Source organism: Acinonyx jubatus, chromosome B2 (assembly GCF_027475565.1).
Source record: "Acinonyx jubatus isolate Ajub_Pintada_27869175 chromosome B2, VMU_Ajub_asm_v1.0, whole genome shotgun sequence".
Lineage (NCBI taxonomy): Eukaryota > Metazoa > Chordata > Mammalia > Carnivora > Felidae > Acinonyx > Acinonyx jubatus.
The window spans coordinates 20199331-20224806 of record NC_069385.1 but is presented as its reverse complement, the minus strand read 5'-3'; the positions used below and the strand labels follow the sequence as shown (position 1 = coordinate 20224806).

Here is a 25476-nt window from a genome sequence, read left to right as displayed (position 1 = left end):
TTAAATATATCTCCCTTCTATTTGGAGAGGAGTTCATTTACTAAATGATAAACTCCTTTGAGGTCAGGAGCCATTGTTTAGTATTTTTCACAGCACATAGTATGATTCTGGCTGCCTCCAGGTTTACAAGAGGACATTGTGCAGATGGTGATGGACCTCTTTTCATAGAGATGAGGATGAGTAAGTCATGGCTTAGACTGCAGCAAAAGGTATTTAGTTAAAAGCATTAGAACTTCCTGAATGAAGATTTATATTCTCTTGCCTTCATGACCCCTCTTTTCTCTCATGCTTCACATCCAACATAAAAGGAAATGTTGTAGTGCTACCATCCAAGCATATCCAGACTTTGACAAATTATTGGCATTCTCATTGCTACCATCCCAGTCCAAGGCACCATCATCCCTCATCTGGATTATGGTGATAACCTCCTAATTGATCCCTGCCCTTCCCCATCATCTGTTCTTAAGGCAAAGTGATCTTTTAAAAACTTAAGTCAGTGGAAATGCAAGCTGGTGCAGCCGCTCTGGAAAACAGTATGGAGGTTCCTCAACAAACTAAAAATAGAACTACCCTATGACCCAGCAATTGCAATACTAGGCATTTTATCCATGGGATACAGGTGTGCTGTTTCAAAGGGACACATGCACCCCCATGTGTATAGCAGCACTATCAACAATAGCCAAGGTATGGAAAGAGGCCAAATGTCCATCGATGGATGAATGGATAAAGAAGATGTGGCATATATGTGTGTGTGTGTGTATGTGTGTGTGTGTGTGTGTGTATATATATATATATATATATATATATATATATATATATATATGGGAGTATTACTTGGCAATCAAAAAGAATGAAATCTTGCCATTTGCAACTACATAGATGGAACTGAAGGGTATTATGCTAAGTGAAATTAGGCAGTCAGAGAAAGACAAAAAGCATATGACTTCACTCATATGAGGACTTTAAGAGACAAAACAGATGAACATAAGGGAAGGGAAACAAAAATAATATAAAAACAGGGAGGGGGACAAAACAGAAGAGACTCATAAATATGGAGAACAAACTGAGGGTTACTGGAGGGGTTGTGGGAGGGGAGATGGGCTAAATGGGTAAGGGGCACTAAGGAATCTACTCCTGAAATCGTTGTTGCACTAGATGCTAACTAATTTGGATGTAAATTAAAAAAAATACAAAATAAAACAAGTTAAAAAAAGGAAAAACATAATTTAAATAATAAAAAAATTAAGTCAGGTAATATCTCTCTTTCTGTGCTCAATACCTCAAAATGGCTTTTCATTTTTCTCATAAGAAAGTCTTATGATGGTCTTAAAATCCCACATTCTGTCATTGAAACTGTTTTCCATAATGGCATAATAAACTATAATGACAGAAATAGAATTTTTTAAATAGGAAGTTCTCAAAGATAATAAGAGCATTCTATATTTAATGAATATAGAATAATGGAAAAATAAAACAAAAAGAAATAGGGGCTGAGAGTTCTAGCCCTGACACCAAGGAATCATGTGATCTTGTTTAAGTTACTTTTTGTCTCTGAGTCTATTTTTTTCCTACAAAATTAACAACTTATATTAAGACCATGTGACAAAAATATGATCAATAGGAATATATTTGTACATTAATTTTTTCTAAAATTATTCATGAATTTAGATTAATCAGTTTACATTTTCTTACCTGTAACCTTTATTAAAACCAGGAGAATTTGTTGAATACAGCTGGTCAGTATTAGTGTCTTCACGTGGTCATGGAATGTAGCCAGCAGACCTACAAGATAATCAAACCTTTGACTTTAGACAAATTGGCAGAATATTGTCACCAAGTAAGTTAACTAACCACAAGTTAATCATTACACCAAAGAAATGTTCCATCTTGGCTCTATGAAATTGCCTCTTTTGAGATGATTCTCAGAATTGTGCTCACCATAGCTGTAATTATAATGATGATGGTGATGATGATCATCACATTTGTTTAGGACCTACTATATGCCAGGCACTATTCTAAGCACTTTGCATACATTAACCCATTTAATTATGATAACACTATAATGAGAAATGTACTAGTATTATTCCTGCTCTGATGTATGGAGAAGTAGAAAAGTTGTCAAAAAGTGCTGCAAATCTAGAGCTGGGATTTGAACCTAGGCAGTTTGACTTCAGAATTCATGCTCTTAATCACTAAATTATACTCTGTCAAGTTGTAATTGTTGTGTTTAAGAGATATTAGCATTAACTTTAGTTTTCTTTTAGTTTGCTCTCTCTTCTAGAAATTTATTTTATTGTTTAAATTCACCTTCTTGGAAAATGAACTGAAGTATCTCTGTAAGAAAATTTTACATTTCTAATTATTATCTATTTCTTTTAATTTTTTTCCTCTCCAAGTATTAAAGGTTTTATGTGATAATTCAATAAAGGGCTATTCTTTTCAAGCTCATTATTTTTTATCATAACATGAGACTCCACAGTCTAATTCTCTTTGCACACAGTCGGTATCTATGGAACTATACTTACATAGAAGCCAATTTGGAACAATTGGGCGATATTTCACTGAAATCTTAAGTGATAATTATTAAAACTGTAATTGTTAACTGGCTGACTTGTTCTAATTTCTATTTTTTGTTCCTTTATTTGAAGAAAGTGAAAGTGAGCATGGTTCATGTGTATGAACACATAAGAGCTACCATTTATTGAGTGTTTGGTATGTACTAGGCTATTAATATTTAATATCTCCAGTCTTCACAACAACCCTGAAAGGTTGATTTGAAAGGTAGAGAGGTTAAACAACTATACCAAATTCCTAAATTTAATAAGTGGTGGGGACAAGATTCAAACTTACTATAATACCATAAATCATATAGATACATAAATATCAAATTATAACCTCCTCAAAGTTGACAAGTTTTATATGCTTGTTAATTTTCCCATCAAGCCTAAAAGGTGTTTTGATGTGGTAAAAACTCACCTGTGTCAGAAATCTTGGGGAGTCAGAGAGAAAGCAAGTGGTTTCATTGTGTGGCCCTTGCTTTTCCTTTCCTATTCCAGGATCAGTATGTTTTATCTAGCATGGTAAGGTTTGACGTTCTTCAGTCAGCCTCAGCCTCTAGAATTCATCTGTAAAATTACAACTCATTTTTGCTTGTCTCTTAGGCTGTATTTTTCTTTAAGAATACAATTTTCTAAAAAAATAAAAATTTTTAAAAATATTTTTGAGAGAAAGAGAGAGAGACAGACAGACAGATGGACAGTGTGCATGGGGAACGAACAGAGATAGAGGGAGACCCAGAATCCGAAGTAGGCTCCAGGTTCTGAGCTGTTAGCACAGAGCCCAACGCAGGGCTTGAACCCATGAACCGAGAGTTCATGAGCTAAAGTCAGATGCTTAACCGACTTGAGTCACCCAGGCACCCCATTAAGTTGTGTTTTTCTAATTACAAAATGCCTACTTGCCTGTTAAACTATAGCTGAGTGTCAGTGGTAGATCTCTTGTGGGGACCTAAAGGCACACTATTCTCAGGGGATGAGTGAGAGCTTTCTGGCTTTAGTTGTATGCCAAGTGTTGACATTTTCCACCCTGTTTTCCTCATCTTGGGAAGCCTTTACAGTAGATTTACATTCTATCTTGTTAGGAGCCTCTGATTAAATACATGATTAAATATATTGGGTATGCCATATTTAATTATATATTCCCTAGCCCCTTTTATTGGATTATGGCCTCATCTTCTAACTTATCCACTCTACAAAAGAAATATCCAAAAAAGGTAATTAAGCCAATAACCTTTCATTTTGCCCCCTCTCCCTACTATATCCTGGCCAATCAAACTATTAAGAATAGAGTCCTTACATTTCAAATGCTTATCCCTTATTGGTGGGCACTGTTTTATCTATCATCTCTCTCAACTCTTGTCTTCTAACCCACTAGACCCACTTTCCAATATTTGTCTTTGAAGAGAAATTCCTTTTAAAACTTGATCCATGAAAACATTGACACCATGATTTTTTGAGTTGAAAGCACAACAACATTAAGCACATTAAAAAAATGTCTGGAAAGCAGCACTTGCTTTATCTGGAAAGATGGCTATTGCTTCATTTTAAAACAAAAGAAGAAGTAACTTTTCCTTTTTTTTTTAAATATAAGGTAATGTTTTTGTCTTTTTCTTCTAGAACCTAAACACATATTTGGAAAAGTGACCTTTATACACTTGAAACAAGATGATATACCATGGTGTTATGTTTCCCACACTTATTTTTTTTATGAGAAATGAGTTATTTTAGATCCTATCTTTCCATTATGGAAAAAATGGGGGGGGGGAATCTAAAGTTTTCAGCCTTCAGACAAAATTATAAAGGTTATATATTATAAAGTAAATGTGAACTTTCAGTGAAGCATGACCTCTACCAAAATGGATTATAATCAAGAGGCTGGCAAAGCTGATGAGCATTTTCTGATGTGTGATGGTCCCAACTTATAGATACATAACCTGGCCTTCTGTAAGTTCCCAAGGGCAGAAAATGATTGCTAACCGGCTGACAGGCAATCCCTTTCTTAAAACATTCCTCCTCCACACGCAGATTAATGAGAGCTTTGTGGAAGATTACACTGTTAGAAAAAGACTGTGAGAAATATATTCGAGGGAAGGAAAGGGGATTTAGTTTAGAGTACTCTGGAGATTAAACATTATTTGTAGGAGGATATTGACAAGTATTGTGAGCATAGATCTCAGCCACAGAAATGCTTAGGATTTTCACAATATTTGGGTGAGTAATTTGCATTGTGCTTAACCCTTCCTTTACACCAATACCTATTTCCATGTTTCAGATAATGGACTTCTAAAAACTGAATGACTAACATCTTGGTCTTTCCTTGCCTTTAGAGTACTAGAAACACTGAAGGGTTTAGGGTTGCCCTCTGTATCTATATGGCACTGGCTCAATTTGAATGGAGGAAAAAGAAGTCATTATAATCTAGTCAAGTTTATGTTTGAGGCTGATCAAAGACAGCAGGGATTTTATATTAATACATTTTGTGGAAACATGATAGTTTCTTCCCAAGCTGGCTGCACAACAGAAACAATATGGGCACTTAAAAATGCACATTCCTGGATCCTACCACAAACCGTCAATACAATTTCTTGATGAGAGACTTTGGATCTTCTTCTTGTTGTAAAGACTGAAGATGAGTTAAGTTTCAGAACCACTACCTTCTGAAGCCTACACTACCTTCTGAAGCCTAGCTATAGTTATAGCATAACTATATGCTTTACACTCTGGTGGCATTCACAATAACTGAGTTGCTCTCAGGACATATTTAATTATTTTTTAACGTTTATTTATTTTGAGACAGAGAGATACAGAGCGTTAGAAAGAGGGGGAGACACAGAATCCGAAACAGGCTCCAGGCTCTGAGTGGTCAGCACAGAGCCCGACGCGGGGCTCGAACTCACGGACCGCGAGATCATGCCCTGAGCTGAAGTCGGACGCTTAACTGACTGAGCCACCCAGGCGCCCCTCTCAGGACATATTTGAAAGGGAAAATGGAATGAAAATTTTAACTTTTTTGCCTGTTATTTTGACACTTTAGCTCTGTTTTTTTTTTAAATTTCTTAAATTTATTTGGCTTCAAGATTTTCTTTCAAAAGTAAAGATACATGAGGAGAATAGTAAATAATAATAATATTGACAGTAGGAGTGGTAGTAATAGTAGTAACACTATTTGCAGCTCTATTTCCTGTATTCCTGCCCAAACTGGCCTATTGACCTGACCTGTAAAAAGCAGAGTCATGTCCTAGTTTTCTGACTGATCAAGATGCAGAGTGGGAAACATTTACACAAGTGGCAGATTAGTCCAGTCATCTCTGAGTCTAGGGTTGCCCAGGGATGAACAATGAACTACCATTTCTTGCTAATTGTAGAGTTGGGGGCTGATGATTTAGGTGCTTGTCAGCTGCTTGGCTGCCTGTATCAAAAACCCTAAAACCATCAGTTCCTGGGCTCCACCCCCCTTCAATTCTAATTCAATATGCCCAGGGATAGATGGAGGAGTATGTACATTTCAAATCAGCCTTATTGAAATTCACCAACTTTAAGTGTTTCATTTGATGATTCTTGTAACTCTGTATAAGCATCATAACTCTCTTTAAGCATCATAACTATATAAATCATGATATAGAATATTTCCATCACAGAAAAACATTCCCTAATGTCCCTTGGCAAGCATTCCTTTCCAACCTCTGTACACAGGCAATTACTCATCTGCTTTCTGTCATTACACTTTTGCCTTTTCTAGAATATTGTATACAGAAAATCATATGGAATGTAGTCTTTTATGTCTGACTTATTTTAATTGGCAAAGTGCTTTTGAGATACACCCATGGTGTCGTACATATGCATAGCTTCTTTATTGCTGAGTAGTATTCAATGGCATGGATGTGCTTCAATTTGCTGATCCATTCTCCTATTGATGAACATTTGGATCTTTCCCAGTTTCGACTATAATGCATAATGCATTTATGGACATTCATGTATAAGTCTTTGTGTGGATATATCTATTTAATTCTCTTAAAGAAATATCTAGGGGTGAGATTATGGGTCACATGGTAAGTCTGTATTTAACTTTATAGATTGCTTTACAAGAAACTGCCAAACTATTTTCCAAAGTGGATGTACCATTTTGCAGTTCCCCCAGTGGTGTATGAGAGTTCTAATTCCTTTACATCTTCACCAAAATAGTATTGTCAGTCTTTTCACTTTTAGCTATTCTGGTGGGTGTGCAGTGGCATCTCTTTGTGGTTTTAATTTGCATTTTCATAATGACTAATGATGTTGAACATTTTTATGTGCTTATTTGCCATTTTAATATCTCTTTTGGTGAAATCTTTTGTAGACCTGTATGTCCATTTTGTCATCAGGTTGGTTGTTTTATTGCGAAGTTGTAGAAAGTTCTTTATAATTTCTGGACCCAAATCATTTATTTTTTTTTTTTGTTATGTTTCTTTATTTTTGAGAGGCAGAGAAAGACAGAGAACAAGTGGGGGAGGGGCAGAGAGAGAGGAAGACACAGAATCCAAAGCAGGCTCCAGGCTCTGAGCTGTCGGCACAGAGCCTGATGTGAGGCTCGAACTCACGAAACGTGAGATCATGTCCTGAGCCGAAGTCGGATGCTCAACTGACTGAGCCACCCAGACGCCCCTGGACCCAAATCATTTATAATAAACATATATAGCATATATTTTTGCTAAGTATGTGTCTGAAAATTAAATTTTGTTAACAGTATCTTTGGAAGATAGAATGTTTTAAAATTTAAAAGTCCAGTTATCAATTTCTTCTTTTATGATTTATGTTTGTGTGTTTTATCAAAAATAGCTTTACCTACTCCAAAGTCACAAACATTTTTGTCTAAATTTTATAACGTTTCTTTCTATGTTTAGATATATGATTAAGTTATGTATTTGAAGTTAATTTTCATATATGTTGTGACATAACAACATATATGTTGTTAAGTTTCATATTTTTTTTACTAAAAATATCCAGTTGTTCCAGAACTGTTCTGTTGAAAGGACTATCATTTCTCCATTAACATAGCCTGATATTTGTTGAAAATAAGTGAGTATATATGTATGTGTATTAATTAAATATTTTAGCATTCCAATTCACCTTTACCTTTGACTCACTAGCTAGGATTCTTTATTATTTTATGAATAATTATTTAGGGTTTATAATAACTTTCATTAAGTTATTAATGTCCATATTCTAAGAATATTATACCACATTACATATAGTATAAGAACTTTATAGTAATATATTTCTATTTCTCTCTTTTGATGTGTGCTCTATTGTTTCATTATTTTACTTCTAATTCTATTCTAATGTCTAAAATACACTATTATTTTAAATAGTCAATTGCCTGTTGAAGAAATTAAAAATGAGAAAAACTACCTTCCATAATTACTTATGTAATTACTTTTTCATTCCTTTGTGTAGGTCCAAATTTTCCTCTGGATTATTTTCCTTCTTTCTGAAGAATTTTCTTTAACATTACTTGTGAGGCTGGTCTGCTGAATAAATTCTCTTCACTTTTTTTGTCTATAATGTTTTTATTTTACCTTAATTAAAATAAAAAACATTTACCTGGTATAGACTTCTAGGTTGATAGTTCCTGTTTTTAACTCCCAATACTTTAGAGATATTACTCAATTATGTTTTTGACCTGCATAGCTTCTGATAAAAAAATATGCTATGATTTTGTGTTGCTTGAATGTGTATTTTTAATCTCTTACTGTTTTAAGCCTGTCTTTTTATCACTTGTTTTCAGCAATTTGATTATAAACCTTGATGTGGTTTTTCCTTTTATTTGTTTGACTTGAGGTTTATTAAATTTCTTAGATATATGGGTTCATAGTTTTTTCAAACCAAATTTGGAAAATAATTGGCTATTATTTCCTCAAATATTATTTTCTTAAGTTTATTTACTTTGTGTGTGAGAGAGAGAGCAAACGTGAGCAGGGGAGGGACAGAGAAAGAGAGAGAGAGAGAATCCCAAGCAGGCTCTGTGCTGTCAGTGCAGAGCCTGATGTGGAGCTCGATCCCACGAACCATGAGATCATGACCTGAGCTGAAATCAAGGGTCGGATGCTTAACTGACTGAGCCACCCAAGCACCCCTATTTCCTCAAATATTATTTCCGTCCTTATCATTCTTTTCTTTCTATCTTGGGCTCCAATTATATGTATGTTTGATTGCTTGATATTTTTGCACAGGGAGATTGTATGTCTTTTTTCCCCCCACTTTTCTTTCTTTGCTTCATCTTCTACACTGTCTATGGATATGACTGTGAATACATGATTTTTGTTTGTTTGTTTTTGTTTTTGGCAGTGTTTAATCTGTTCTTAATCCCATCATGTGCATTTTTTATTTCAGATATTGTGCTTCTCATCTTCTTGTCATTTTATTATAATTAAGAATAGTTTTCATGTGACTTCATCCCTTTTACATTTAATAAGCCTTGTTTTATTGCCTATCATATGCTGTGCTCTGGGGAATATTCCAAGTGCACTTGAGATGAATTTGTATTTTATCGTTGTTGGGTGGAGGGTTCCATAGATGCCTGTAAGGTGTAGTTTCTTCATACTGTTGTTAAAGTCTTCTGTATCCTGTTGATATTTTGTCTCTCCATTATTTTTGTTGAATTGTATTTTTCTCCCTTTAACTTAGTTTTTGTTTCATGTATTTTAAGTTTCTCTTGCTAGGTGTATATATGTTTATAATAGCTGTCTCTTTCTGATATATTGATGCTTTTCTCATTAGAAAATATTCCTCTTTATATCAAGTGACTTACTGTTTTAAAGCTTTTATTCCTGATAAGAGTATAGCTACTCCAGCCTTTTAATGATTGCCATCTACATTATATCTCTTTTTCCATCCTTTCACTATCAACATATTTGTATTGTATGTAAAATATTTCCTTAGACAACATGTAGTTGGATCTTACTTTTTTAAATCTAGACTTACAATCTCTACCTTTTGATTGTATTGTTTTATCCTTTCACACATAATGTAATTATTGATATAGAGTTACTGCTACTAATTTATGTTTTGCTTTCCAGTGTTTTGTGTCTTTTTGTTCCATTGCTTTTTTAATCTTTTTTTTTCAGTATATTTTTTAAACATTATTCTCCTAGTGCTTGGTAAGGGCTTACTGTATAAATCTTAACTTATGAATCCACTTCAAATTTATGCTAATTTAACTTCAGTGAGATATACAAATATATATTACTCTTATATAGCTCTTTCCTTTTTCTTCCTTTTGTACTATTGTTACACATTACATTTACATATATTAGAAACTCAGAAATGCATTGTCATAATTACTGCTTTAGAAGTTATGCCTATTAGAGAAACTGACAAGGGAAAAGTAAATATATATTCATAGGTATTTTTACATTTGCCATCTGATTTACCATTTTTGATTCTCTACATTTTTTTCACTATGGGTGCAAGTTACCATCTGGTGTCATTGATTTACCAGATACAACTTTGTTCTTACCCACCATCTTTGTGCTGTTGTCAAACATATTACACTTCCTTGTGTTATTGGTCCTCACATAAAATTATATGCATATTGTTTTATGAAGTTGCTTTTTAAATCATTGAAGTTAGAAAGAAGAAGAGATATACATTTATACTGTTTCTTATAATTACTTTAACTACCTTGTGCACTGTGTGTGTGTGTGTGTGTGTGTGTGTGTGTGTGTGTGTTTGAATTTCTATCTTGGGTAGCTTGCTTTAAGCCTAAAGAACTACCGTTAATATTTATTTTATTTATTTTTTGGGGGGGGGTAGGTCTGCTAGGAATGAATTTACTCAGTGTTTGTTTATCTGGGAATACCTTTATTTCACTTTCATTTTTGCTGGATATAAGATTCTTGGTCAACAGCTTGTTATTTCAGCACTTTGAATATGTCATGCAACTGCCTTTGGACCACCATTCTTTCTCATATGAGCTCATTCCTTGTTCTGACCAGAAGAAGTGAAAGGGTTGGGAAGAGGGGTGTTCTGGGATGAAGATTCTTCCTACTGGAAAGCCCTTACCTCTTGGCAACCTTAACCCTGTCCCATTTCTCTTTTATGTACTTTGAATGGATAGTAAAATAATCAAGGACTATTGCTCTAAATATTTCAGAGAGTGAAACTCAATAACCTCTTCTCATTGGAGGCTATTAAAACTCATTAAAACTCTCATTCCAGAGTTTGAGCTATATACTGTGAAAAATGGACAATTGCACAAAAGAAATTTACACTTTTTCCCCTGAGATACTTACCCAGAGTCCTAGTTGTAGTTATGGTCAATGTCTGGTGTGTTCTCATATTTGGGAGAAGCATATCTTTTTATCTGATATGCTTTAGAGATGAGTATGGTTTCTACATATTTTTAAAATAACATTGAAGATTGAAAAAAAAAAAACAAACCAAAAACGCGTGCTCTGAACATTCCTTTTCACACTTTTTTTTTCATAGTAGGAGTTTTCTTCCTGTACAGGTATATTCCCTAAAAATTACCATAGACAGGGGCACCTGGGTGGCTCAGTCAGTTAAGTGTCTGCCTTCAGCTCAGGTCATGATTTCATGGTTCATGAGTTCGAGCCCTGTCTCAGGCTCTATGCTGACAGCTTAGAGCCTGGAGCCTGTTAAGATTCTGTGTCTCCTCTCTCTCTGCCCCTCCCCACTCGCTCGTGTGCTCTCTCTGTCTCTGTGGAAAATAAAAATAAAAAGCATTAAAACATTTTTAAAGAAATTACCATAGACAGTTTTTCAAAATGTAGGATGCCACTTCGGGGATTGATGGAAACACTACATAGTAATTAGGAAGTATGACCTAAAGGGCTTCTGGGTATGGCATTCCTCTCTAATGAGGAAATAAACAGGTATAAATTTTGCTTCCTCGGTCACCAAATGTAGCACATTATATAGGTATTAAAATTCACTCTAATAAATTCCTATAAGGGTTGAAAACTTAGCTAAAAACTCAAGGGAGCTGGAATTGCAAAAATTGTGTCAGTAACAAAGTACAGGCATATCTTGCTTTATTTTACTTCACTTTATTGCAGTTTGCAAATATTGCTTTTTTTAAAATACAAATTGAAGGTCTGTGGCAACCTTGCATCAAGAAAGTCTATCGGCATCATTTTCCAATAGGATTTGCTCACTTTGTGTCTCTGTGTCACATTTTGATAAGTATCACAATATTTCAAACTTTTAAATGTCATTATATTTGTTATACTGATCTGTGATCATTAATCTTTGATGTGACTATTGTAATTGTTAGGGAGCACTACAAATTCTATGTTTTTAACAGCAAACTTAATTGACAAATGTTGTATGTATTCTGACTGCTCCACTGTCCAACCTGTCTTTCTCCCTTTCCGCAGACGTCCCTAGGCCACCCTGAGACACAGGGAATAAGGCTTAATATTGAAAATTAAGCCAATGAGAACCCTACAATGGCCTCTCAGTGTTTAAATGAAAGGACTTTTACTTTCAGTCAAAAGCTAGAAGTGATTAGGCTTAGTAAGTATGTCAAAAGTGAGACAAGCCAAAAGCTTAGCTTCTTGTGTCAAACAGTTAGTTGAATTGTGAGTGCAAAGTAAATATCCCTGAAGGAAATCAAAAATATTATTTCAGTGAGCACACAAATAACAAGAAAGCAGGCTTATTGCTGATGTAGAGAAAGTTTTAGTAGTCTAAATAGAAGATCAAACCAGCTATAACATTCCACTAGGCCTAACCCAGAGTAAGGCCTTAACTCTCTTCAACTCTGTGAAGGATTAGCAGGTGACAAAGCTGCAGAAGAAAAGTTTGAAGCTAGCAGAGGTAGGTTCATGATGAGGTTTAAAGAAAGAAACCCTATTTATAACATAAAAGTACAACGCAAAGCAGTAAGTGCTAATGTAGTGCAACAAGTTACCCAGAAGATCTAGCTAAGATATTAATGAAAGTGGCTACATTAAACAACAGATTTTCAGTGTAGAGGAAACAGCCTTCTATTGGAACAACATGCCAACTAGGACTTTCATAGCTAGAGAGAAGTCAATGCCTGGCTTCAAAGCTTCAAAGGACAGGCTGACTCTCTTATTAGGGGCTAATGCAGCTGGTGACTTGAAGTTGAAGCCCAGGCTCATTGATCATTCTGAAAATCCTAGGGCCCTTAAGAACTATGCTAAATCTAATCTGCCTCTGTCCTGTATATGAACAGCAAAGCCTGGATGGCAGCACATCTGTTTACTACATTGTTTACTGAATATTTTAAGCCTAATGTTGAGACCTACTGCTCAGAAAAAAAAGACTTATTTCAAAACATTACTGCTCACTGACAATGCACCTAGTCACCCAAGAGCTCTGTTGGAGATGTACAATGAGATTAATATTGTTTTCATGCCTGCTAATACAACATCCATTCTGCAGCCCATGGATCAAAAGAGTAATTTCAACATTCAAGTCTTATTATTTAAGAAATACTTTTTTTAAAATATATAACTGCCATAGATGTGATTCGTCTGATGAATTGAGCAAAGTAAATTGAAAACCCTCTGAAAAGGATTCACCATTCCAGATGCCTTAAAGAACATTCATGATTCATGGGAAGAGGTCAAAATAGCAGCATTCACAAGAGTTTGGAAGAAGTTCTAATGTTCATGGATGATTTTGAGGGGTTCAAGTGCAAGAAGAAACTGCAGATGTGGTGGAAATAGCAAGAGAACTACAATTAGAAGTGGAGCCTGAAGATGCGACTGAATTGCTACAATCTCATGATAAAACTTGAATGGATGAGGAGTTTCTTCTTAAGGATAAGCAAGGAAAGTGGTTTCTTGAGATGGAATCTACTTGGGGAGAAAATGTTGTTCAGATTGTTGAAACAATAACAAAGGATTTAGAATACTACATAAACATAGTTGGTAAGGCAGTGACAGAGCTTGAGAGGATTGACTCCGATTTTGAAAGAAGTTCTAATATGGGTAAAATGCTATCAAATAGCATAGCATGCTACAGAGAAATCATTCATGAAGGAAGAACCAATCAATGTAGCAAAATTCACTGTTGTCTTATTTCAAGGAATTACCACAGCTACCCCAACCCTCAGGAACCACTCTGATCAGTCAGAAGCCATCAACATTGAGGCAGGATCTTTAACCAGCAAGAAGCTTGTGACTTGCTGAAAGCTCAGATCTTGGTTAGCATTTTTTAGTAAGAAAGTATTAAAACATTTGTTTAATGTTTATTTATCTTTGAGACATAGAGAGAGAGACAGAGTACAAGTGGGGGAGAGGCAGAGAGAGAGGGACACAGAATCCGAAGCAGGCTCCAGGCTCTGAGCTGTCAGCACAGAGCCCGATGCAGGCCTCAAACTCACAAACTGTGAAATCATGACCTGAGCCTATTTCGGATGCTTAACTGATTGAGCCAGTTGGTGTCCCAGTAATAAAGTATTTTTAAATTAAGGTATGTACATTTTTTAAAAATACACAATGCTATTATTATATACTTAGTATAGTACAGTATAGTGTAAACATAACTTTTATATGCACTGGGAAACCAAAAAGTTCATTTGACTCACTTTATTGCAATATTCACCTTATTGAAGTGGTCTAGAACTAAACCTGCGATATCTCTAAGGTGTATTACAGAAGAGTAGCTTACTTGCATGTTTTACCAAAGTAGAATATTGAAAATTATTAAGTCAATTTACTGATTTTTTCCACTACATCCTGTTGGAAAAGTTTACATTGATTGTTATGAAATCACTTAATGAAACTTACAATTTCAAAAGATAACACTGAGTTTATTAACTATACTTCAGGTTATTAAATTAGTGGTGTTTATACTTGTATCCCCAAGGTTTTATGTCTTGAGTTCTGTAAAGAAGGAAAGGTGTTTGCTGAGCCTGACTTTCTGTAGAAAAAGACTCATGGAATGCTAAGTTTTCATCTATCCAACATCTTGCTGTCTCAAGGCCCAAGTTGGCGAGAATATGCTCCCAAAGTCCCTCAGTTAGCTGCTGCCAGATCTTAGTTCTTGCTGGCTATCTGCTGGAAATGGTTTCTTGCCATATGGATCTCTCCATGGGACAGCACACAGGATATCTGGCTTCTCTAGAGCAAGAGTGGGAAACAGTAAGACAGAGCGAGGGGTGGAGGGTGGGGAGGAAAGGTGAAAGTAGTGATGGGCTGTTTGTAACCTAATCATTTAAGTGATATCTCATTTCTTTTGCCATATTCTATTCATTAAAAGCATATTACTAGGTCCAATGCCTCAAGGGAGAGGGGATTGCATGAGAAAATGATTGAATGAGAGGATCTTAGTGTCTATTATAGCAGTATAAACAGAACCACAGTACTTGCACGTGTAGTTCACTTTAAAAAAAAAAAGTTTATTTATCGATAGAGAGTGAGTGCACGTGTAAGCACACACATATTCATATGCAGGACAGGGGCGAGAGAGAGAGAGAGAGAGAGAGAGGGTGAGAGAGAGAATTCCAAGCAGTCTCCGTGCTTAATGTGGAGTCCGATGCGGGACTTGATCCCACTATGGAAAGATCACGACCCCAGCCGATATCAAGAATCAGATGCTTAACCAACTGAGCCACCCGGATGCCTCTCACTTTTTAAAAAATAAGTTTGGCTCTTAGTCATTTATGGTCTTATTTTTAAAGGGACTATGATAAAAAGGTTAAAACAAGAATCACAATGAAACATTTGCATTGGTACCATTAAAGGACATTAAGTACTCTCTGCTAGGATTATTATCCTTGCATTTTTTGAAAATGTTAGAAGACACTTATTTCAACCTCTACTTTTTTCTAAATGTCATCCATTTAAAAAGCTTTAGGAAGGCCTGTCATCTTTAGTCTTGTTATATCTGTATACATGATGTTTCTTGGCTAGGTTTATCATATTATCCGTAAGACCTTGAGGATAGCAGTGTGTTAAAAACTGGAACATTTTACTTTATAGAAGTTTGTTTGACTTTGTAGATTTTCCTTTAAAATGGTAAATAGTAAAAATAAAACAATACAGTATGAATAAGTACAAATGCAGAATCCATCTCATAAATCCAAGATATCCTCTTTTGATTCATTGGATTTTTTAAAATCACAAACTGGAATTTTCAATTCTTTATGCACAATTTCTATGAAAAGGAAAATAATATGTTAATGATACATCTTCCTAGTGGGAAAACAAAAAGCTAATGTCTTCCTTAAAAGTAATATGGGTTATATTAGGTTCTGGAAATATACTGCTATATTTCACAAAACATACTGTAACAGTTGGTTTATGTAAATCTATATGTTCTATCAGCATTGTGGTTTAATGTCTCCTTGTGGACTTCTCTGGTCAGTTGGGGTGAGGAAAACAGTACTAAAGACTCAGAGATACTAACTTACTAGAATTCTGGTTTAAATCCCGTGGATCTATCTCCTGTAGAATTAGTAGCTCAAAAATATTTGGAAACAAGAAGTCTGTAAGTTCCCCTTCAAGACAATATTATAGTTTTTTCATGTTTCCTAAGCAAGAAGATTATATCTGTAATATACCACAACAATTAGTTGTTTTAGTAAATTCTTAGAAAAGATGATTAAATCTTTTAACTAACTTGTGCATTACATCAAATGATTACTTTAATAGAATAAGTTTTGACTAGCAGCCATAAGAATCAGAAAAACTTCTATTATAACCCCCGTTTCCATATTCATTGCTAAGAGACCCAGAGTAAGTTCTGTCACCTTTCCACAAAGTAGCAGCAATGCTAGTTTCCACTACATAGGAACCTATGCAACCTTGGTGCAACCTTGAGTGAAGATGATGGCATTTAAATGCTTAACAGATTCCTCTGCATGTCATTAAACTAATACATATTAGCTGTAACTTTTAGTCATATTAGTGAACGAACTCAGTCTGACTGAGCCTTCTTTTCTTCTTAAAGCATTAAGTACTTGGATTCAAGTCTGTATGTTATTTTCCCAGAACAGCACTAGGAGAGGAAGCAACAATGTAAGTGAGCCCTCTCTGTCTGCCCTGTAGAGCGTTGTCCCAACAAATTACTTCCTAATCCCAACCTGGTGGACTAACAAGAGTTGACATGTATTCCCATTGTGACTTTCTCTGACAACTCACAAGAGGCTAGAATAGAATAGGCTGAGTCACTTTTTAAACTTAAAAATTTTAGGTTCTCTTCATTCTCTTTCTGCTTGATATGTTCTGAAATAGTTTACACGAGTTAAATGTCTTCTCTTTTCTCTAGAATACTATGAAATTTGTATTTAAACATTCTCGCTCTCTTATTTTCTATAATTCTCAATGTATATTATTTTTTCATGTGCTTAATTTTCTTGAATTTCTGTTTCAGAGTTTTTATGTCACACCAAAATCTGATATGGACATATTTGAAACTATTCTAAGCTTGAATAACTTATGAGTGATATTTTGATAATAATAATTTAATCACTTTTTCAGTTACCATTATTTGCATGGCATCTCTTCTTTCACTGGATTTTTTTTTCTTATGTTCTCACTAAACATCAGTATTTTTGCAGTTTCAGTTTGGCCATTTCTAGGCCTTGCCTTGAAAAATACATTTTAAAGCTGAGTTGTAGCCAAAGAAAATGACTGTGAACAACCACTTCCTGATAGTCATTTAAGTACTGTCCCCTATAGGTATAAAGATAATTTATTCTTATAATAGACCTATAGAATTCTTCCCTTTTGTATATTATTTTTGATAAGCTTTACTTTTTAGGACAGTTTTATTGTTTTTAGAACAGATTTACAGAAAGATTGCTAAGATAATATAGATAGCCTCTCTAGACTCAGCACTCAATTTCCCTTATTAACATCTTATTTTAGTATGGTACATTTTTTTAAGGTTAATGAATCAATATACATGCATTATTATTAACTAAAGTCTGTACTTCATTCATATTTTCTTAGTTTTTACCTAATGCCCATTTTCTGTATTAAGATACCACCATGCATTTAGCTGTCATGTCTTCTTAGACTCCTCTTGGCTATCATGGTTTCTTAGACTTTTCTTATATGAGATGATCTTGACAGTTTTTGAGGTGTACTGGTCAGATATTTTGTAGAAAGTTCTTCAATTAAGGTGTTTTTTTTTAAAAATAATTTCATTACAGTTGTAGGTTTTTGGGAGTAAGACCACAGAGGTAAATTATCATTTTCTTAATATTATATCAAGAGTAAACTACTGTCAACATGGCCAATCATTGTTGATAATGACCTTCATCATCTACCTTTCTTATTTAAAAAAATAATTTGCTCACTGAAAGGTCATTCTCATTTGGATACTAAACATCCATACAGACTATTACATTGTGTATTCATGTTTGGGACCATCTTCTCTAGACCAACTTTTCCAGTTTCAGTGCATACAGTATTCCCTGGCACTGCTTAAAGTGAAGCTGAGTAAAGAGCAGCCTTGTGATCTTAATTCATAGCCATGAGTACATCCAAGGAAGGATTCTAATCTGGGCTGGAAGTATAGGAGGGAAAATGGGGGTTAAGTATAATTACTTAGAGAAGGTTGTTATAAGAAATAGTGGTCAAAGTCCAGACTCTGGGACTCTTAGTAATCTATTTTTAGATAGAAAGTAGAGTACCAGACTACAAACTGCCAGAGAATTCCAATTATACAAATTGGGAGAATAGAGTGCAAGTGAAGAAAATAAAATTACTACTCTTATGTGCATGTGCATTGTCAGGACTAGCACTTGTACCACAGCCATGACCTAAGGCAGCAGGACTAATTTCAGACCCCAGAAATGCACTGCACAGGACAAGGCATGACTAGGTTTGCAGAGAGATGACCCTGATGATCCCAGCTAAGTATTTGGAGAAGGAAAGGGCTGATTTTAGTATAGTGTTCACAGATGAACACTTTGCTCATTCATTTAGATGAGAGAAAATTGAACGATAAGATACCCATTATTTAAATTGTACAGTTGGTAGCATGTCTCACATTAGAGCTCAGAACCCTCAATTTTCCTATTCTTTATTTCCTTATCTTTTAAGAGTTTTCATATCTCTGTAAAATGTTATTTACATTTTTTTTATTTCTTGTTTTAAAAAATTTTTTTTTAACATTTATTTATTTTTGAGACAGAGAGAGAGAGAGCATGAACAGGGGAGGGTCAGAGAAAGAGGGAGACACAGAATCTGAAACAGGCTCCAGGCTCTGAGCTGTCAGCACAGAGCCGACGCGGGGCTCAAACCCACAGACCGCGAGATCATGACCTGAGCCGAAGTCGGTCGCTTAACCGACTGAGCCACCCAGGAGCCCCCATTTTTGTTTATTTCTTTAGGTCATATTTATTTTATCTAGATATTTTATTTTAACTTTTTTCCCACAGTATAGGACCAAATTACCTAAGGGCTTTACTAGATTTTGTTACTCTGTATATCAATGACTCAATTTTTTAATTACACATTATTTTCATTGATGATAAAAGGACAAAACTAAGCTTTGGTCTATTTCCATTGATTCTGCAGGAGAGAAAATTAGTCTTCACTGATTCTCAGATCATAGGATATACTTAGAGAATTATCTCTTTTGAAAAACAGGTGATTTTTTTTTCCCTTTACACACAGAGCAAATTAGATCTTAGAGCGCTTGAGAGAATAAAAGTGAAATCTATATTGTATAGGGTGATATCACTTAATGGAATTCCTTTCTCTGCCTTCTGTTTTAAGTAAGAGCTAACACTTTTTTGCTTTGTTTTGTCCTTAGGTTTTACAACTTTAATAATTTGAATTTTTAAAAATAAAGATGGACTATAGCATCCAAATGTCATGAATTTGAACTTTATAAAAATTGGTTTTCTGCAAAGGACTTCCAGTAGCTTTTTATAGTTTATTCTTTCCAGTCCACAGGCTGTTGTTTCTTTTAACATTCTGAAATTTCACTATAAAATTATCTAAGAAAATAGTACTACTCTAACAGTGACCTGAAGCAAAACTGACTCTTGAGCAAGAACTCACTTTCAATGAATAGTTTATTTTTTTTATTTTATTTTTTCTTAATTTTTTTTTCAACATTTATTTATTTTTGCGACAGAGAGAGACAGAGCATGAAAGGGGGAGGGGCAGAGAGAGAGGGAGACACAGAATCGGAAACAGGCTCCAGGCTCTGAGCCATCAGCCCAGAGCCTGACGCGGGGCTCGAACTCCCGGACCGCGAGATCGTGACCTGGCTGAAGTCGGACGCTTAACCGACTGCGCCACCCAGGCGCCCCTCAATGAGTAGTTTAAAAAGTAGACCTTTCGGCTTAGCTCTAGTCATAAGGCCAACATATATGTGGTCCTGGTCTAACTAGAAATCACCTCCATGTAATAATATACTCAAAATCTGTAGGATGGTGAAATGTAAAATTATAATAGAACATCTACTGAGGTACACTTAAGCCAAGAAAAGGGTGATACTGTTTTCACTGCCCGTCAACTGAGGATACTTTGCAGTACGCACCTCGAGTACATAAATACATGTGTGTGCACACGGATAACAAATACGTTTCAGCAAGAGATTACAGTGAATACAAAATGAGCTAAGGAGGAGGCAAGAAAACTTGAATGTTCACACATAACTTGCCACCTCTTAAAAAAAAAAAAGGAACAAAAACAAAAACAAACATCCACAAACTCTCCAAAGAGTCATGGTGAGAAGTGAAGTGTTTGAGGCAGTGAATAATGAAGTGTTCATGATAGCTCCAACTCACTAAACAAAATATGTCTTATGCCATCACCCGAAGTTATGAACATATTCAGGATAAAAAACCCAAAATAACTGCCAGTTTTCAAGTGAGAAAAGAAAAAGGGGAAAAGATGTATATTCCTTTTTTTAATTTATTTATTTTTAATATGAAATTTATTGTCCAATTGGTTTCCATACAGCACCCAGTGCTCATCCCACATGAAAAGATGCTCAACGTTGCTCCTCATCAGGGAAATACAAATCAAAACCACACTCAGATATCACCTCACGCCAGTCAGAGTGGCCCAAATGAACAAATGAGGAGACTATAGATGCCGGAGAGGATGTGGAGAAACGGGAACCCTCTTGCACTGTTGGTGGGAACGCAAACTGGTGCAGCCACTCTGGAAAACAGTGTGGAGGTTCCTCAAAAAATTAAAAATCGACCTACCCTATGACCAAGCAGTAGCACTGCTAGGAATTTACCCAAGGGATACAGGAGTACTGATGCATAGGGGCACTTGTACCCCAATGTTTATAGCAGCACTCTCAACAATAGCCAAATTATGGAAAGAGCCTCAATGTCCATCAACTGACGAATGGATAAAGAAATTGTGGTTTATATACACAATGGAATACTACGTGGCAATAAGAATGAAATATGGTCTTTTGTAGCAACGTGGATGGAACAAAAGATGTATATTAACTCATCTCTGTGTTCAGTGCAAGTTCACTTTACCATGATTACTATTGTATTCCTACTATAACACTTGGTATGGAATAACCACTTAATATATTTTTGTTGACTGACTTCCAAAGGAAAAATATTGATAGAGATAAGAACAACAGCAGAATGTTAGAAATTCATAGGTTGACTGAAAATATCATTATAGGTCAGGCTGTCCATTTTTCCCTTCTCCCAGACCCCTAGCAAATACAGAAATTTTAACTCCTTTTCCCTCCTTTGTCAAACGTACTGTGGACTGAATGTCTAAATCTAGTAACAGGTGAAAACAGGAAGTGCACAAACAATGAGTCAGGATGATTGAAATGATAATCAATTTGTAATCATTTTTGAGAAGTTAGTTATTAAATAAAAATGGGTGAAAAGAATATAGTTAATAAGAATAAATAAAAGATTGACATTAGAACACATGGGAGTAGAATTATGGGGATATAAAAGAAGCAGAGAGATCATTAAAAAGGAAAAGCAGGGGCGCTTGGGTGGCTCAGTCGGTTGAGAGTCCGACTTCGGCTCGGGTCATGATCTCGCAGTCTGTGAGTTTGAGCCCCACGTCGGGCTCTGTGCTAACAGCTCAGAGCCTGGAGCCTGCTTCAGATTCTGTGTCTCCCTCTGTCTCTGCCCCTCCCCTGCTCATGCTCTGTCTCTCTCTGTCTCAAAAATAAATAAAAACATTTAAAAAATTAAAAAAAGGAAAAGTAATTGGGAAGGAATAAGTGTTTTTGTCATAAAAATGTTCTGAAAGCTTATATCAAGCATTTCCATAGTCCATTCAAAAAGTTCTCATTCCACTGAAAGTAAAGGAAACTGATTGTACATAGCACAAAAAGTTATTAGTCCAGCTTGTTACTTTCAACCTTAAATTTTCACCCGCATCTCATTTTCATCAGATATACTTTAAAAATTCTTTTATGGTAAACCATAAAGTTTTACAACTTGGAGTTTGCAAACAGATTATTTCATTAATAAGCAGGAAAGACAAGAAGCTTAATTGCTAGAGTGATTTATTTCCTCTAGCAAATTGTTTTTCTTTGAAATACATTTTCTAGAATTCTCTTCAGTAGAATTTCCAAACGACAGGTGGGTAAAACTTTTCCTCGTTTGAATTTGTCTTGATTGCGAGAAATTAGCTAATTTCATCCCTCAGTTCTCTCCAAGTCAGTTACAGCTGTACATGCAACATTATCTGAATTGGAAATATACTTCAAAAATCATTCATTTGCATGTCCTATTAGAATAGGCAAAACTCTAATGGCAATAATTACTTGCCCTTTCTTTTGCTCTTTAAATAAAATACTTGACAGAACTCTACATAAATGTGCTTTAAAATTTGGATATTAGCTCATCCCTGTAGAATCCATTCTCAGAAAAAGTTTTTCTTAGGTTTGCTAAATGGAATGAATACCCATTTCTAGCATTGCAGATGTGCACATCAGGTTGTTGTTGTTTATTGTTGTTGTTGTTGTTTTCTGGATCAGAATGAGACATGGTAGTTGACAACCTAAAATAAGTCATACATGCTGGTGTTAAATCAATAAAACATTTCACTTTAATGCTTTCTTTGAAGAAAGGCACTAAAACAATGAGCAAGTATCCTAGGCAAACTAGGATATTTCCTCATAAAATTGTTTAGAGGAATTGTTGTTTTGCCTTATTAATTAGGGTATGAATTTAGTTACTACAATAAAAATGAAACTAACACTTAACAATTTGGAAGTAGGCAGCTCAAGGTTAGTAGGGAAGCTCTATACTCCATGAGAGCTTCTGGAGATTCAGGTTCCATTCAATTTGTTTTGATCATCTCCTCTGATGTTGTTCTCATCTGCAAGGTTCAATAGGGCTCATTATGCTATTCATGTTCCAGTTCTGGAAATAGAAAAGGGAACAAGTGGAGACCTTTTCCCTTTTTCTTTTTAATGTTTATTTATTTTTGAGAGAGAGAGAGAGAGATAGAGAGAGAGAGAGAGACAGAATGTAAGCAGGGGAGGAGCAGAGAGAGAGAGAGACAGAATCTGAAACAGGCTCTAGGTTCTGAGCTGTCAGCACAGAGCCCGATGTGGTGCTCGAACTCAGGAACTGCGACGAGATCATGAACTGAACTGGTCAGATGCTTAACCAACTGAGCCACCCAGGAACCCTGACCTTGTTCCTTTAACAGAACATGGAAGTTCTGCACTCTTATCACTTCCTGTAGGTCCTATTGGCAAAAACTTTGTTACAATGTCATGGTTCAGCTCCCTGAGAGATTGAGAAGTTTATTCTTTATTTTGGTTGGCCGTGTGTTCAACTAGGAACTCTTAATATGCAAGAAGAGAAGAACAGATTTCGGAAGACAAGTATTATTTCTGTCTCACTTCCCAGTTCTTAGGGTTGCACTGAGGGTCAAAAAAAAAGTGATGGATGGAAAGAAGATATGAATATTAGCTGATAGAACAGTAAAAATGGTAATTTTTACCATTTTACTGGTCTTGAAATCAGCTACTAGGACCTGGGTGGAAATGCAGTTAAATGACATTAAATAGATCCCTAAATTTTTGTTTCTATCTATAAAGAGGACCTGACTTAAATGGGCTCTATGTTTCTTTTCTATGCCTTGTATTATAGTCTTAAAATTGTTCTTTGTACTTTTCTTAAGTAATTTTGTGATTGTCACCTAGAATTTTTGTGCCTAGGTGATTGCTTGGCATTATCTTGTCTAATTCAGATATTCCTTCTCCTTAGTCAGTTTTCCCTTCTTAGTCTGACTCCTGATGTTGGCAGTTCCAATTACTTCCCTAACTTCTGTTTCTTGCTTGTGGCAAAAACATTTACATTTTGATAAGCTCTTTGTGTGGTTTCTGTAAAATGAAGAAGAAAGTTGAAAATAGAAATGTATACCTTAGGATGTATGGCAATAATCAGGTCAGTTAATCTGTAAATCACAATTTCAGTGGGCAATTAAATAGGTCTCCTCCCCACTGAGCACCCTGAAGCATTGTAAAATGTAGGACCTGGAACACTGCTGGATTTAGCCAGGAATTCAATATTCAAATGGGTCACTTCAGACATATAATAACATTTGTCAGATGATAAAGTTTAATAGGGTTATCATAAATCTTGGTTTAGGCCTAAGCACTTAGCTTCTACCTGTCTTGTTTTCAATTGATTTGAAAGAGATAGAGGGGAGACAATTATAGAGAATCTCTGAATCAGAAGAAAATCTAATAGCCATTTCATTCAACTTCCCTTCCAAAGCAGAACTCTGTTCAGCACCTCAAACAAACTCATTCTGTTTTTGCTTGATTGAAAACTCACTGCTTTCTGAGACAGCCTAAAGTTCTATTCTTTACAGTGTTGAGAAAGAACACTTGTGCTGATGTCTCTTGTCTTGTGCTGATGTCTCTTTTCTATTTGCCAATTACCTATCTATGGATTATCTGGATGAGACCTCATTGCATGCTGTGAGAATCCACTAAATTGCATTCTTCTTGACTTGGGAGTTTTGTTAGTTGACACTTAAGTGTCTTCATGAATTCAGTTCCATAACCAAATCTTTATTGAGTGGTTGTGGTTAGCTAAGCCTTGATTTCCTATAACTGTGTATCTTGTGTTAGTCAGATGGGCTATGTTACAGTAACAAACAACTCTAACATCTTAGTGGCTTAAAGCAACAAAGATTTATTTATTGCTCGTATTACATATCATCTCAGGTTTGTAGAGCCCCACTTTCATGTTATTTTCATTCAAGGATGTGTAGTTTGATGAAGCTTTCATGATCTGTAAGACTGTTAGTTAATATGGAAACAGGAAAGAGTTGTGTTAATGAGAATGTTTCCTTTAAAAACTTTCACCCTGAAGAGACCACATAGCTTCCATTCACATTTCACTGGATAAACCGTCTTATGGAAGGGAAGTGTAATCCTACCACGTGTCTGAAACAGGGCCAATCAGAAATATTCATTCTTCAATTAAATATTGATGATGAATGTTTAATATTTGTTCAACAAATGATCAAGTTATTTTTATTACCATGTGCAAAACACACTTAACTTCTCAAAGAAGACAACCCCCAAATCTGTTAAATAATAAAAATTCAATTGAGTAAATTTTAAAGATCCAATTGGCTTTATCAATTATTCATGATTCAGGCAGCATCCCATCTAGCAAGTAGAAAAGAGCTCCAAAGTGCTACAGGAAGGGAAAGGTTTTTAAGGTAGAAAGGGGAAGGGATAAGGAAAGAGTAGATTATCACATCTTCCTTTGGGAGATGGAAAGGGCCTATGTGGCAGATTACCTCATTGGTGATGACCAGAAAACTCCAGAGTAGGTTAAGACTACATTCCTGTTGAAGGCTGAAACTACCGTTAGGTTAGATATTAAGCTGTGATTTGATGACATGGGCTTAGCATAAGTGACTCTATTTTAAACTGTTTCTTTTTCTTTTTCTGTTTCTTTCTCTGTCCTTTCTCTTCTCTTCTCTTCTCTTCCCTTCCC

General features: G+C 35.4%; 1 protein-coding gene across 4 annotated transcripts in view; it reads left to right on the top strand.

Moving 5' to 3' along the window:
• The window catches only part of GRM1 (glutamate metabotropic receptor 1), a 449767-nt gene that overhangs the window by 160839 nt on the left and 263452 nt on the right, over positions 1-25476 (top strand). The gene's annotated exons all lie outside the window — the stretch shown is intronic.